Here is a 16,532-nt window from a genome sequence, read left to right as displayed (position 1 = left end):
CATCATAGTTCATGAAACGTGTGAATTAGACAGTGGTCTTACGCCAACAACATCACTAACATAAATATACATTGCTTGATGCATCTAGTAATCATTTGAAGATATAAAATGAAATTAAAAAAAACACTAAACCACTCTCAGCTATTAAGGTCCCTTCAGTACTTTCTGAGAAAAGCGATAACAAGAATTGTTTATGAACGGAGGGTCGGACCACGACGCAAGGCGATTTAAATAGCCCAAAAACAAAAAATTACTGCTATCTTTGTGCATCATTGAGAAAGACAGTAAAAATATAGCAAGCCGCCATATTGTAACATCAACAACCTAAGAGAAAATATGACATATTGCTCTAACGGAAAGAAACGTAACCTGAACGAAATAAATTTATCAATAAAAACACTGGTTTTAAAAGTCTTGAATACCATTTAAATCTTTTTTGTTTAGATAATTGTATGTGTTAGGCGCTTTTTTTTTTACAAATTAACACTTAAATGACGTCAGCTCAGCCTGTCGACAGAAGGGTGGAAGGGGAGCTTGAAATGGTATCAACTATAGTCGATAACCGTACTAAAAGATTTAAACTAAAACTATAATACAATACATGTATAATAACACAAAAGTAAAATATTTAATCTAATGATTAAAACTAAATGCATACAATAATACCATTTTATCAAATAAACACAAGCAAACAAATCGTCAGTTCATAGATTAAATTATTTTAAAACTGAGGAGTAGCGCAAAAAATATTTGTACGACTAAATGTCTGCCAGTATGAAACCATTGATACAATGAAAAAATGCGTTTACGCGGTGTGCATTTCATTTAAGATGCTAAAATCTGCGTTAGCGCACTATAAGGATTCCATACTTTAATTACTTTATTCAGGTTGTCTCCCGTTAGTTCAGCATAATACATTCAAGAGTGTAACACTAGCACATCTATATTCAAGACAATATACATTGTGTGGCCATATCAATGTTTTAGGTAGGACGTTAGTCTAAAATACACGAAACATACATCCGGTAAAAGCAGAGGTCGCCGTACGTGGAGTGTAAACATACCCGAACTTGCTTCATATCATGCTGTCTGACATTGGCAAATGGCATCAAATGACATTTCTTTTATGAAAAGATGCATCTAACAGTTTATTTGTAAACACGATTTACATATCCTGTTTATTTTAATTCTTATGTTTTTACTTTGCTTTTCCCTGAATTATACTTACGGAAATAACAATATTCGGATTCAGACCAGGGTTATTCGTTTTTTTGTGAAGTGTTGTTTTGATAGCAGAGGTTCGACTAACGTTATATATATCGACAATATCATAAAATCACTATTTTAGATATCTGATTTGATGTGTTTAACTCTGATTAATTCTATGTCATTACATCCAACATTACACGGAAACCCTGACCTACTGTCGCGATTTAACATTGTTTCAAATAGTCAGCGCAAAATATTCGGTGTGGCACTGCTTTATCGGCTACCATGGATCATTAATCGTGTGAATTGCACTGGTGGTCCTACGCTTACCAAGTCACGAACATAAGTATTCATTGCTTGGTGCATCTAATAATCATTAGAAAATATACATATAAAAAAATAATAAACACCCACGACACGCTCAGCTGTTATAGAAAACTTTTGTACAAATTTCGTTTGGATGGTTACTATATCGCACTGGGAAATGTTTTTTTTTAATGAATGTAGTGAAAGCTTTGTGATTACGTAATATTAACATTTCCTGCATGGTATTGATATGCAACTCGCACCAGATACATGGTGTCATTCCGAAAAAAGACAGGAAACCTTTAGTATTTAGATATAATATTGTAAACAGAAGTGTTGAATCATACCAATGATGTTGCCTTTGTCTTCGTGTCAAAGGTTGACCACTTTGGGATATAAATTTCAGGGATGTTTGGGAAATCCATGGCTTCCTTTAGTGCTCTTAATGTTCCCATTCGCCGTTCCTTTCAAATTTTTTTTTCGATATTTTAATAAATTGATTAAAGTAATCAATCGATTGTATAATTTGCTCAATCTTTGTAAATTTGATTTGAATTCCATTTGTACCACAAAACAATAAGACAGTGAGCTACTTAGAAATTGAAATGACACGCTCAGCTGTTATAGAAAACTTCTGTACAAATGTGGTTTTGATGTTTACTCTATCACACTGGGAATGTTTTAAAAAATAAAATTAGCGAAAGCTTTGTGATTACGTACTATTAACATTTCCTGCATGGAATCGATATGCTATTCGCACCAAAGATACATGGTGTCATTCCGAAACGGCAGTAAATATCTAGTGTTAAGATATACTATTGTAAACAGAAGTGTTGAATCATACCGATGACGTTGCCTCTGTCTTTGTGTCCAAGGTTGATGTCTTTGAGATATCTGTTCCATGGATGTGTGAGAAAGGCATGTCATCCTCTAGTGCTGCAGTTTTAACGCCCATTCCCCGTTCCTTCAAAGATTTTTTTCGATATTTTAATAACTGTTGAAGTTGAATTTTGTGAAATTAAAGTAATCAATCGATTACATAATTTGCTCAATCTTTGTAAATTTGATTTGAATTCCATTTGTACCACAAAACAATAAGACAGTGAGCTACTTAGAAATTTAAATGACACGCTCAGCTGTTATAGAAAACTTCTGTACACATGTCGTTTTGATGTTTACTATATCACTCTGGGAAATGTTTAAAAAAATAAAATTAGCGAAAGCTTTGTGATTACGTAATATTAACATTTCCTGCATGGAATCGATATGCTATTTGCACCAAAGATACATGGTGTCATTCCGAAACGGCAGAAAATAGTTAGTGTTAAGATATAATATTGTAAGCAGAATCATACCGATGACGTTGCCTCTGTCTTCGTGTCCAAGGTTGATGTCTTTGAGATATCTGTTCCATGGATGAATGAGAGAGCCATGTCATCCTCTAGTGCTGCAGTTTTAACGCCCATTCCCCGTTCCTTCAAAGATTTTTTTCGATATTTTAATAAATGATGAAGTTGAATTTTGTGAAATTAAAGTAATCAATCGATTACATAATTTGCACAATCTTTGTAAATTTGATTTGAATATTATTTGTGCAACAAAACAATAAGACAGTGAGCTACTTAGAAATGTAAATGACACGCTCAGCATAAATATCATTTTTACACCAATACAATAAGACAGTGAGCTTCTTGAAATCTTAAATGAAAATAATAAAACAACATATATATAGTTACTTTTCTTTGCATTACTTCCGAAACAACACAATCGTAAGATAGTTATGATTAAAACAACAATGTTCGTGCTCATGATTTAAACAATGTGTAAAACGCCTATGAAATGCTCAATATGATGTTTATAACATTTTGTATTAAAAAAAATGAAATATTGATTTTGATACTGATTAAAAATAAATTGTGACTTGTAAGGTCATTGCTTACATTGGCAGTATTTATTGTTAAAAATACAAAATATAAGGTTTGAAAATAAATAATCATTCAAAGCAGGTGTGTTGTATCACAGTAATAATGACAGCCCATCAAGTAAAATAGCTTTAATTTGTCTCATTGTAAACACTAAGAACAGAGGACCTTATACCCGATTTTCTCCTAAAAAGTTAATAGCAGCAAAGTTTCACGATAGCTTTCATTCTACCTTTCAGAAAAAGGTACCTTAAATGATTTGAACAATACTCACTTTGTCTGTGTCATCCGCCATTGTCTATGCTGTTATGAAACTTCAAAACAAGTTCATCTATGGTCGTACATCTTGGATGAATTCCCTTTCACAATCATATAGATGGACGCACATGTTTCACCTGCATAAAAGAATAAACTCGCGTGTAAGGAATACATTATACGGATTGGGGATCGTACAACGGTATGCGTACGATGTCTGAATGATAGAATAAATTCACAATTGTAATGCTTTAAGATAGTATATCGGTATGCATGCAGCCTTGTAAACAAAACAGCAGGAAATCCATCGAATGAATACTTCTACGAATTTCATCTAAAATCCTATGCCTCCAATCAACGGTCTCTCTCTTAAAACAGGAAAATCGATTCGTGGTTTTAAGTGTATTAAAGACTTTCAACAAGATACCATGTGTTGTGTTTAAATTTTCACCATAGATATTTAACATAATGGTCCAAATAATTGCTAAATATTTTGGCTGTACAAGAACCGGAAATAGTTGTACCAATTCCGTAAATAGTGAACATGGCTTAAAATTGGCTTTAACATATAGGTATTTTTGGGGTTTAAGATAGTGTAATTATTTTAATAGAATTTTTTTCTTGCAATAAATGCATCTATGATTTGCAGTAAATAGCAAGCTAAACAAATAACTTTTTTAAGCAAAAAATCAAAAGTTAAATGTGCGTTATTTTGACTAAAAATGGAACCCAGTTACACCCCCATGTAGGGTGATATTAAAATGGTCATAGCACAGGCCCCTGGGACCTTTTGAACTTTTTAAACACATTTTCATGGTTTGTCTCACATACTACTGCAAATATCACCCGGTAATTATTAAATTGGCTCGTGGGCCAAAATAAATGTAACCTGTAACATGTCCTTTACAAGGATCACATATCAGCATTAAAGAACATGTAAAGTTAAGGACAAAGGTAAGATTTTACACTTTTTCCAAACAAAAGATTTGAAAATTTGTATAAAAACGTATAACAATAGCGAACACGGTGCCAACTTCTGTCTTCTGATCAGGGGACATTGGAGAGCCTAACAATAAGACACACTGTATCCCAATGCATATTGAATGTAGCAGGCAACTACAAGTGAGTCCCCTGCAGAATCAGGAATTATTCTTTTGGTTTGATTTAGTTTATCATTGTGTATCGTCCTATCGACCTATCATATTGTCGATTTGCGGACGGCTTCCTGTGCATGCGTGTGGTGAATGCGTATGTGTTTTGGGAGGCTGTGTTATGTTCTTGTTCAGTATCCTTGTGATAGCCCGGAACTTTTGTCGATTAAAAGGGTTACCTCACTGAAGCATACTGCCTAAAATACTCAATAGGACACAGTAGGACACCTCATCCGGTCGAATTATTCTGATAACGGGCAAACCATTCACACCACTCCTCAAGGGGGCGAATATGAGCAGGAGGCATTGTCAAGGGAGATATTAGGAAGAAGACAGTTGTTAAGAAAGGAGAGAAAAGGTAGTCATCTTCCATTTAGGCTCATCTTCCATTTAGGCTACATTGAACAGTCAAGAATAGATGCTCTGCCCCAACTGCAACCCTTGGTATCCAAAGTCTGCAATTTATTTCCTCTCTGATATGTCTTGCTGTGCTTTATTTTTCGCTATTTAACGTCTCCTTGACACGCGTTCGTCATATGACCAAGGCTGTTGCGATTGAAAGATTGTTTTTGGTTTAAATGCAATCTAATTGAAATCAAGATGGTTATTCTCACTACGGTCATGTACCGTAGTGAGAATGACCGTCTAGATTTTAATTAGATGGTTTATATGGCTAAAATAACTTTAGACATATATGTCAAAATGGTGGAAATATCCACTTTCTCAAACGGGTTTTTCATTTTCTTAACGTGGTAATATGTTTCAAGAATATGCCGTAAATCGATTGTCTATCATCAAGTGCTAAACAGGAAACGGTCCATTGCATGCCACACAAACCGGTTGATCTCACTTTAAAAGGTAGGAATGAGTAACGATTCCAGGCGAGGTTTGGTTTGGTTTGGTTTATTTTGTTTAACGTCCTATTAACAGCTAAGGTCATTCTTGATTGCTCTGTAACAAGGACACCCTTTGGAAATTTTACACTGATAGTGTAACTTATTCACTGTATGTATATTCCATTTTACCCGGTTTGTTTTACCATTTTAACATCACAAATGATAAACAAAAGGTTTTTAATGTGCGAGTGTTTTATACACATAAGATATAAAATGCATATTGTGAGGGAAAGCAGCCTTCGCAGCTTCGTGTGCTATTTTGATCTCGAGAACGTTAACATGGATAGGAAGCCAGCAAAATATAATGTGATGTCTTAAACTAAAGACATATGGTTTACATTTGGAATCAAATTTGATAGGATATTTTTGTATCGCAATTACTGAGACTGTCAAACAGAAAATAAATGCAAATGTTGTGTTAGTTTTCCCTTTTTAGACATATATTCAGCTAAATTTAATGCTTTAGACAGGACGCTAAAAAGCTTTAAAACAAACAAGCTTCCACATGACAGCATGCCCATCAATACAATATTATTATCAGTGCCGAAACCACGATGAGTAAAAGTTATGAATAAAAGGGGCAACAGACGAAACATCTTCAAACAAACGAAACGTGTAAATTGTAAATATATATTTGTACACTCATACTTAGCTTAAAATGTAAAATTTGCTATATTAAATTAAATCTAGTGATACAGACCAATAGCTCGCAGAGAGTTCAATTTTCTGTATTGATAGCTTTGAAAAGAACCCTTAGACTTGCTATAATTTTGTAAATACTCATTCTTTAAAGTTTTAGGCTGTTCCTTACGGTTCACCCAGCCAGTAGTAATGTGTTAAATACGTAAGACCCATACCAAAAACAGCAAGGACAACCTCGTTTCGGCGGTTGTCTCTGTAGTAAGGAGACCTAAAGCTGAAGACCATGAAATCAAATTACTTTGTTTTTCCTCTTGATATATGAATAAGTAATGATTATCTCTTCCCTTCAAATGGTTATTCCTCTCCGACCCGGATTACTAGGTCTATTGCATTATCATGACAAGCGCGTAACATGCAAGATAAAACTGGTTGTCCGATATGATTATTAACTTCACTGTTTAGTACACTCAAATCAAGTTTCTTTCATGCTGTGACAAATCCACCAATGTCGCCAGTTTGGACAAACTTTATACCTTACACATTTCGGAAACTTTTTATATTGATATATTATTGATCTAACAATACGTAAACATTTAGTTTTACTCTCCATGATATCAATCTCACATTGCCGGTATAACTTTGATGATATGACTCATACGAAGTTCCACCCGTAAAATATTCATTAGCTTATTGATAAGTCCTTGTGCGTAACATTAGCAAACAATGCAATGACAATTATGACATTTTGATCGTAATGACTGCGATACCCAATAAATATGTAGCTATTTAAAAGATAATATGTGCAATATAAAGACAAAGGCATAATGTTAATGATCTATGTCACCGTATCCACTCGCAACATCCTTGAATCTTAATTATAGACACAGTGCTTGCTGTACAACTTGAAGTCATATACATTTAATTGGGTCTGGTGCAGGATTACATCCCATTAAAGAAACACCACGGGTATCAATTTTCACTTGTATATTAAACTATAGTGTACAAAAGGATACAAATGTACTACATTCTGGTTCGTAGACTTGCCAAACCTTTCTCACTTATTTTCTATTATACCACTCCTGATTCCAGGGCTCTTACGAGAAATAACAAGAGGCCCATGGGCCTTAACGGTCACCTGAGATTTGAAATATTTCAGTCAATTTAATTGACACGTTTTGGCCTGACCCATCATTCTAAGGGATCAGTCAGGGCCAATATGTGCATACCATTAAGCAGTCATCCCATGCTGGTAATGTTAACAAATTTAGAATGAATTTCAAAACAAATAAAACAAATGATAGTTAAAAATGTGTTTTTCCTATAACTAAGTTTATCCCCTCCTATGGGGCAAACGTGAGACCCCAGGGCTAGGAAATTCACAATTATGGTAAATCACCTTAAGGCTCTTCCATCTATGAAGAGTAATTAATTCTACCTTAGTTGGGTTGAGAGAAGAGGATTTTTAAAATTTTAGTTTATTTGACCCCTTTTGGCCCCTATCAGCCCCTGGGGTCAAACAGGCCAACATGTACATACCATCAAACTGTCATCCCAAACTGATAATGTTAACCAAGTTGGAATGAATTCCAATAGAAATTCAACAAATAATAGTCAAAAATGTGATTTCCCTATATAAACTATAGTAAAGTTTACCCCCTCCCCAGGGGCAAACTTGAGACCTCAGGGTCATGAAATTGACAATTTTAGGCAAAGCACCTTAAGACCCTTCCATCTATGAAGAGTATTTGATTCTACCATATCTGAGAGTAAAGAAGAAGATTTTTGAAATTCCAGTCAATTTGACCCCTTTTGGCCCCGCCCATCAGCCCCTGGGGATCAACCAGGGCCAACATGTACATACCATCAAACTGTCATCCTATGCTGATATTTTGAACCAAGTTAGAATGAATTCCAATAGAAATCCAACAAATAATAATTAAAAATGTGATTTCCCTATATTAACTGTAGTAAAGTTTACCCCCTCCTCAGGGACAAACGTGAGACCTCAGGGTCATGAAATTAACAATTTTAGTAAAGCACCTTGAGACCCTTTTATCTTTGAAGAGTATTTGATTCTACCATATCTGAGAGAAGAGAAGATTTTTGAAATGTCCGTTAATTTGACCCCTTTTGGCCCCGCCCATCAGCTCCTAGGGGTCAATCAGGGCCAACATGTGAATACCATCAAACTGTCGTCCTATGCCGATAATTTGAACCAAGTTAGAACGAATTGCAATAGAAATCCAACAAATAATAGTCAAAAATGTGATTTCCCTATATTAACTTTAGTAAATTTCACCCCCTCCCCAGGGGCAATTGGTTTGGTTTGGTTAGACTCCAGGATCATGAAATTCACAATTTTGGTAAGGCACCTTAAGACCTTTCCATCTACGAAGAGTATTTGATTCTACCATATCTGAGAGTAGAGAAGAAGATGTTTGAAATTTTAGTCAATTTGACCTTTTTTTGGCCCCGCCCCTCAGGCCCCTTGGGAATGGGAACCATATCATTCACAATTTTAGTTCAACTTTAGCCATAGAAGCTCCCTGCCAAATTGCATTGAATTGGTTCAGTGATTTTGGAGAAGAAGTTGAAAATGTAAATTGTTTACGGACGGACGACGCACGACGACGGACAAAAGGCGATAAGAATAGGTCACTTGAGACTTTGTCTCAGGTGACCTAAAGATGACACTAACAAAAAAAACCACTAACAAAATCCTAGATTTGACACTAGTTTGGTTACCCTTTTGGGGACCCTTTAACTCGAATTGGGGCACATCTAGCACCAATCTAATTAAGATTTAGTCACTACGTTACATGTTCATACGATGTCGTTAAGATTTTCATGTGACGTGGTTGAAGTGAGCATCTGTATTGTTATTAGATTAAAATTAGCGGTTCGTCTTCGAAAACCAAAGATGCCGTAAAAACCCGTTAAAACAAGGATACGCGTCCGATATCAATTTACCGGCAATTACAATCGCTGACTAGGGAAATATATGTAGAATGGATATACTGTTTCACTGTTTTAGGCTTGTATAACACTGTTACTTTATATACCTACCTTCAATTAGACACTCTATATCTGCCAGGTCTGTCCTTCTTCATTCGAATAGCCACCGTGTTCAAGTAGAAAGCCATGTCAATACATCCCGAGAGTTGTTCACAAACTGAAAATTAATAATAAAAAATCAATTTCATTGAGATTCAGTTTATTGTTCTTCAGTCGAGAAAGATTACAAACACTTTTACCTATAGAGGTGTAAATAGACGGAAGTAAGTTAAAACGATCAGTTTATATGTGTATAGATTTGATTATTATGTTGTGAAGTTTTTTTCGACATAAAATCATGTATAGGGCTGGCTATACTTATTTCATATTAAAGTCTATTAACACTGTCATGGGTATTGAGGAATGTTTGTACTATTCACAGGCTTCGAAACAAATACCAAACTGAAAGGAGAGAAACCTACAATCATTCAATAACGAGAATAACTTCATACATTCCTGTACATTATATACCTGTAATAGTAACTTATGGTGAAATACCCTTCAGTAAACGAGTTTGTCATGATATGCAGACTGTCGATTGTAAGACTTTGTAATAAATCTGATAAACGTCGTGGTTCTTACAATATCTCATGGGCGTTTCCTGTATACTTTAAATGTAAACGTAAATACGAAAATTATCATAACAAAGAGAAACGAAAAGACGATATGAGAACTACTATTATATTTCGCCATGCGTACCTTTACAATTACACGACTTAAGTAGTCGAGTGTACACCTAAGGTGATGTAATTTGGCTGTGAAAAGCTCGTAGACGGGGCCCCATTTTATAATGTTGAAGGTATTATTCAACTATGTTATAAATGATTAAGAGTATAGGTGATAATTTATGCGAAAATTAAGTAATTATATACTTACTTTTATATGGTATAGTGTAATATTGACAAGGGAATTTGTGTGACTGCTGTGCAGTGTTATCGTGTCACATAGGTGAGGGATTTATGTGACTGTCCTGCAGGTAGGGAGTAAGAATTGTACCTGCTGCCCCCCATTGCATGATCGTAAGAGGCGACTAAATTTGGGATCTTATCTTTTCTCTTCTTTCTGAACATCTTTTTCTTCCTAATGTCTCCCTTGACAATGCCTCAATTTTGGTCTTCAGTTGAGCGTTCGCCTCTGTGAGGAAGACTTTGGGTTCTGTCCCCTGGCCGAGACATACCTGAGTCATTAAACATTGTAGTTGCTACTCCCGCTTAACGTTCAGCATTTTGGGAGTGGGACGACTGGTTGACCCGTTGTCAGTATAATGTGACCGGTTTGGGTGTGCTGCTGGTTGTCTTTGGCAGTATGCTTCAGTGAGGTAGCACTATAAATCGGTAAATGTTCCAGCCTATCACAAGGAGACTTAACACGTACATACCGCAGCCTACATGTCGCACGCACGGGAGGCCGTCCTTGAATGACCTTAGCTGTTAATAGGACGTTAAACAAAATAAACCAAATCAAACGGATCTTTTTGCCGATTTAGAGTGCTACCTCACTGAAGCATACTGCCGAAGACACCCAGGAGCACAACCCTACCGGTCACATTATACTGACAACGGGCATTGTAAAGGGAGACATTAGGAAGATGGTTTGAGATTCTGAGACTGAAACTATTACACATGTTTTGTCGGAATGCCAAGAGGTCCAAAATCTACTTATAAGTTTTGAAATTTTGTTACATGCACTTAACCAAAATATTAAAAATGATAAGATTGACAATGAAATACTTATAATCAATAAAACATTATATTTATAAAGTGCGATGTCTTCATAGTTCCTTGAATATGAATGCATTGATCAATAGAATAAAAGACCACTATAATATACAAAAGTATATAGCTATTAGCAAAGGTGATATTTCTAGTGAAAGGTTTGAAAGGGATTGGAAAAATGGGAAGAGCTTGTAGCTTTGTAATTCTCCATGTTCTGTTTATGATGCCTTTTCAACATGCAACATGAAATCTTCTTGATAACAAAATACAAAAACAATATATCCAACCTTGTCGCCATTAAGTACAGAAGCACGTTCCCTATTCAAAGATAATGATACAAAGAAATACATGTTTACACGAAACGTGATGGGCAGTTTTGTTTACGTCGAAAAGTGTATCGGTATAGCCCAAAATGGCGATGTTTTGGCTACGGATGCATTAACTACGTGTTATATATGAATGTAACTCAATCACCTCTCAGATGTAAAAATATTCACAATTTACATTCGTGAAAACAGAAACTCCCAACATAAATTCATCCTTCATGTTAAGCCGTGCAAGTGTGTCTTGTTCTACCTGTTCAGGGAAGTAATATATGTGTAGGAGAAAAAACACACATACCATATCCGTAACGCTCTCGTATGTAAAGGTAAATGTAAAAATAGCATAATGGAGCACATAATAGTTCAATTTATTATGCTGTGTATGATATAAACTTGAAATTAACAATCTAGACTGCCACTTTTACAATCCCAACCACAGGTTGTTTGTATGTACGGGATATAATGCTAATATATTTGTATACTTACCTTCACATACGAGGGTGTTACGAATAGGATAAGTGTGATTTTTTCCTACATAATTGTATTACTTCCCTGTCTCTATTTTAAATCCCATTAATATTAATGTGATGATTAGTGATATATCGAAACAGAGAAAATAGCTATAGATCGACTATTTATAAAACCGGGATCATGTGTAAAATAAAAGGTAATGATTTAAATTAGTTATCGTATAGGGTCCAAAATGACTTATTTAATCCTTCTTTATAATGTTATTGTTGTATGGTTTTGTACATAACATACATCGCAGCTGTTCAAAGCATACACGCACTACAAACATAAATCTCGCACACAGCCTGCAGATGAACAAAAAGGAGAGAAAGGTATATTCAACCACGTCGCCATTAAGTACAGAAGCACGTTCCTTATTCAAAGATAATTATAGAGAAGTATATGTTTACACAGAAACGTTATTGGCAGTTTTGTTTACATCGAAAAGCATATTGCTATAACTCAAAATGGCGACTATTCGGAACAGTCTATTACGTGTTTGTTTTGGCGACGGATACATTTAAATCATGTATTAACTACATATTATATATGAATACCAATAAGCGTACATACCTAAACTCCCAACATAAATCCATCCTTCATGTTAATCCGTGCAAGTGTGTCTTGTTCTACCTGTTCAGGGAAGTAATATATGTGAAGGAGAGAAACACACATACCCTATTCGTAACACCCTCGTATGTAAGGGTAAATCTAAAAATAGCACAATGGAGCACATAATAGTTCAATTTATTATGCTGTGTATGATATAAGCTTGAAATTACCAATCTAGACTGCCACTTTTACAATCCCAACCACAGGTTGTTTGTATGTACGGGATATAATGCTAATATATTTGTATACTTACCTTCACATACGAGGGTGTTACGAATAGGGTAAGTGTGATTTTTTCCTACATAATTATATTACTTCCCTGTCTCTATTTTATATCCCATTAATATTAATGTGATGATTAGTGAGATATCGAAACAGAGAAAATAGCTATATATCGACTATTTATAAAACCGGGATCATGTGTAAAATAAAAGGTAATGATTTAAATTAGTTATCGTATAGGGTCCAAAATGACTTATGTAATCCTTCTATATAATGTTATTGTTCTATGGTTTTGTACATAGCTTACACGCACCACAAACATAAATCTCGCACACAGCCTGCAGACGAACAAAAAGGAGAGAAAGGTATATTCAACCACGTCGCCATTTAGTACAGAAGCACGTTCCTTATTCAAAGATAATTATAGAGAAGTATATGTTTACACAGAAACGTTATTGGCAGTTTTGTTTACATCGAAAAGCATATTGCTATAACTCAAAATGGCGACTATTCGGAACAGTCTATTACGTGTTTGTTTTGGCGACGGATACATTTAAATCATGTATTGAACTACATATTATATATGAATACCAATAAGCGTACATACCTAAACTCCCAACATAAATCCATCCTTCATGTTAATCCGTGCAAGTGTGTCTTGTTCTACCTGTTCAGGGAAGTAATATATGTGAAGGAGAGAAACACACATACCCTATTCGTAACACCCTCGTATGTAAGGGTAAATCTAAAAATAGCACAATGGAGCACATAATAGTTCAATTTATTATGCTGTGTATGATATAAGCTTGAAATTACCAATCTAGACTGCCACTTTTACAATCCCAACCACAGGTTGTTTGTATGTACGGGATATAATGCTAATATATTTGTATACTTACCTTCACATACGAGGGTGTTACGAATAGGGTAAGTGTGATTTTTTCCTACATAATTATATTACTTCCCTGTCTCTATTTTATATCCCATTAATATTAATGTGATGATTAGTGAGATATCGAAACAGAGAAAATAGCTATATATCGACTATTTATAAAACCGGGATCATGTGTAAAATAAAAGGTAATGATTTAAATTAGTTATCGTATAGGGTCCAAAATGACTTATGTAATCCTTCTATATAATGTTATTGTTCTATGGTTTTGTACATAGCTTACACGCACCACAAACATAAATCTCGCACACAGCCTGCAGACGAACAAAAAGGAGAGAAAGGTATATTCAACCACGTCGCCATTTAGTACAGAAGCACGTTCCTTATTCAAAGATAATTATAGAGAAGAAGTATACGTTTACACAGAAACGTTATTGGCAGTTTTGTTTACATCGAAAAGCATATTGCTATAACTCAAAATGGCGACTATTCGGAACAGTCTATTACGTGTTTGTTTTGGCGACGGATACATTTTAACCATGTATTGACTACATATTATATATGAATACCAATAAGCGTACATACCTAAACTCCCAACATAAATTCATCCGTCATGTTAATCCGTGCAAGTGTGTCTTGTTCTACCTGTTCAGGGAAGTAATATATGTGAAGGAGAGAAACACACATACCCTATTCGTAACACCCTCGTATGTAAGGGTAAATCTAAAAATAGCACAATGGAGCACATAATAGTTCAATTTATTATGCTGTGTATGATATAAGCTTGAAATTAACAATCTAGACTGCCACTTTTACAATCCCAACCACAGGTTGTTTGTATGTACGGGATATAATGCTAATATATTTGTATACTTACCTTCACATACGAGGGTGTTACGAATAGGGTAAGTGTGATTTTCTCCTACATAATTGTATTACTTCCCTGTCCCTATTTTAAATCCCAATAATATTAATGTGATGATTAGTGAGATATCGAAACAGAGAAAATAGCTATATATCGACTATTTATAAAACCGTGATCATGTGTAAAATGAAAGGTAATGCTTTAAATTAGTTATCGTATAGGGTCCAAAATGACTTATTTAATCCTTCTATATAATGTAATTGTTCTATGGTTTTGTACATAGCATACACGCACCACAAACATAAATCTCGCACACAGCCTGCAGACGAACAAAAAGGAGAGAAAGGTATATTCAACCACGTCGCCATTAAGTACAGAAGCACGTTCCTTATTCAAAGATAATTATAGAGAAGAAGTATACGTTTACACAGAAACGTTATTGGCAGTTTTGTTTACATCGAAAAGCATATTGCTATAACTCAAAATGGCGACTATTCGGAACAGTCTATTACGTGTTTGTTTTGGCGACGGATACATTTAAACCATGTATTAACTACATATTATATATGAATACCAATAAGCGTACATACCTAAACTCCCAACATAAATTCATCCGTCATGTTAATCCGTGCAAGTGTGTCTTGTTCTACCTGTTCAGGGAAGTAATATATGTGAAGGAGAGAAACACACATACCCTATTCGTAACACCCTCGTATGTAAGGGTAAATCTAAAAATAGCACAATGGAGCACATAGTAGTTCAATTTATTATGCTGTGTATGATATAAGCTTGAAATTACCAATCTAGACTGCCACTTTTACAATCCCAACCACAGGTTGTTTGTATGTACGGGACATAATGCTAATATATTTGTATACTTACCTTCACATACGAGGGTGTTACGAATAGGGTAAGTGTGATTTTCTCCAACATAATTGTAATGCTTCCCTGTCTCTATTTTATATCCCATTAATATTAATGTGATGATAAGTGAGATATCGAAACAGAGAAAATAGTGCAAAATAAAATGTAATTTAGGGAACAACCAACCAATTGAAAAAATAATTTTTTGAAACAGCCCCTGTGTATAGAAAGTTGAGCCAAGGATAAAATGTCTGGCAGCCACTGATTGGCAAGTATGTTATGAAGTGAGAAAATAGATATGTAGCCTGATAGGTAACTATCAATAAGAAATATTGATATAAATTTCGTAAGTCCGATTTGTTTTTTCCCTAAAAGTTCACGTAATAATAGGAAACAGGTAAACATTTAAGATTTTTGAGAATTTTTACTGCGAAATTCACCTATTTTCAAAATGGCTACCCTGGAGAAAATTTGAGCTAAAGGACCCAACTTTTTTTTTATTAGGTGTTATATCAGACCCTAAACTTTTGTTATAAACAATAATCGTCATATTGAATTCAAGAAAATGAAATATTCCAAAACGTTAACACTAAAGTCTATGGGGAAACGGTTGGTTGGTTTCTATAGCGAGCTACCGCATATGGCATTTTGTGCCATCTAGCGTCCCTGGAAACCAGATGATGGGACCGACTAGCACATTTTCGGACGGGATTCTCATATTGGAGGCATTGTAGCAAAATTTAGAGAGAAATTGAGATTCGGGGGGGGGGGGTTGATGATGAAAATATGACACATGTAGTGTTACAAGGAGGACCATAGACCAGGCAGATACGGACATACATTCTATATTTCAATGGTAGCGGTATATATCGTGGCTCGGGGTACGTTGGTATGCTGGTTGTACTGCTGGCACTACCCCGGTTCAATGTGTGGATGTGTGTCTGGTTGTTCTGTTGTCACTACCCCGATTCGGTATTACCCCAGTTCAGTGTTTGGTGATAAATCTGGTTATTTTGTTGTCACTAGCCCGGTTCCGTGTCCTGTGTCTGTGTTTCGACTCTTTTATCTAAATAATGGCTCTATTCCTATTTTTT

The 16,532-nt window shown here is 35.1% G+C and overlaps 1 long non-coding RNA gene across 2 annotated transcripts; it reads right to left on the bottom strand.

Moving 5' to 3' along the window:
- Positions 1–1,868: 1,868 nt before the first annotated feature.
- Positions 1,869–14,438, bottom strand: LOC117341498. 2 transcript variants are annotated; one of them, XR_004535648.1, is made up of 5 exons: positions 14,295–14,438; positions 9,448–9,553; positions 3,712–3,832; positions 2,871–2,990; positions 1,869–1,979 (listed from the first exon to the last, which is right to left on the bottom strand). It is a non-coding gene; the product is annotated as an uncharacterized LOC117341498 (long non-coding RNA). The 2 variants fall into 2 exon arrangements; XR_004535647.1 differs by lacking the exon at positions 14,295–14,438 and adding an exon at positions 12,557–12,801.
- Between the last annotated feature and the right edge of the window lie 2,094 nt (positions 14,439–16,532).

This window comes from Pecten maximus, chromosome 13 (assembly GCF_902652985.1).
Source record: "Pecten maximus chromosome 13, xPecMax1.1, whole genome shotgun sequence".
Classification (NCBI taxonomy): domain Eukaryota; kingdom Metazoa; phylum Mollusca; class Bivalvia; order Pectinida; family Pectinidae; genus Pecten; species Pecten maximus.
The sequence above is the reverse complement of the archived record's forward strand: the minus strand, read 5'-3'. Positions and strand labels throughout refer to the sequence as shown.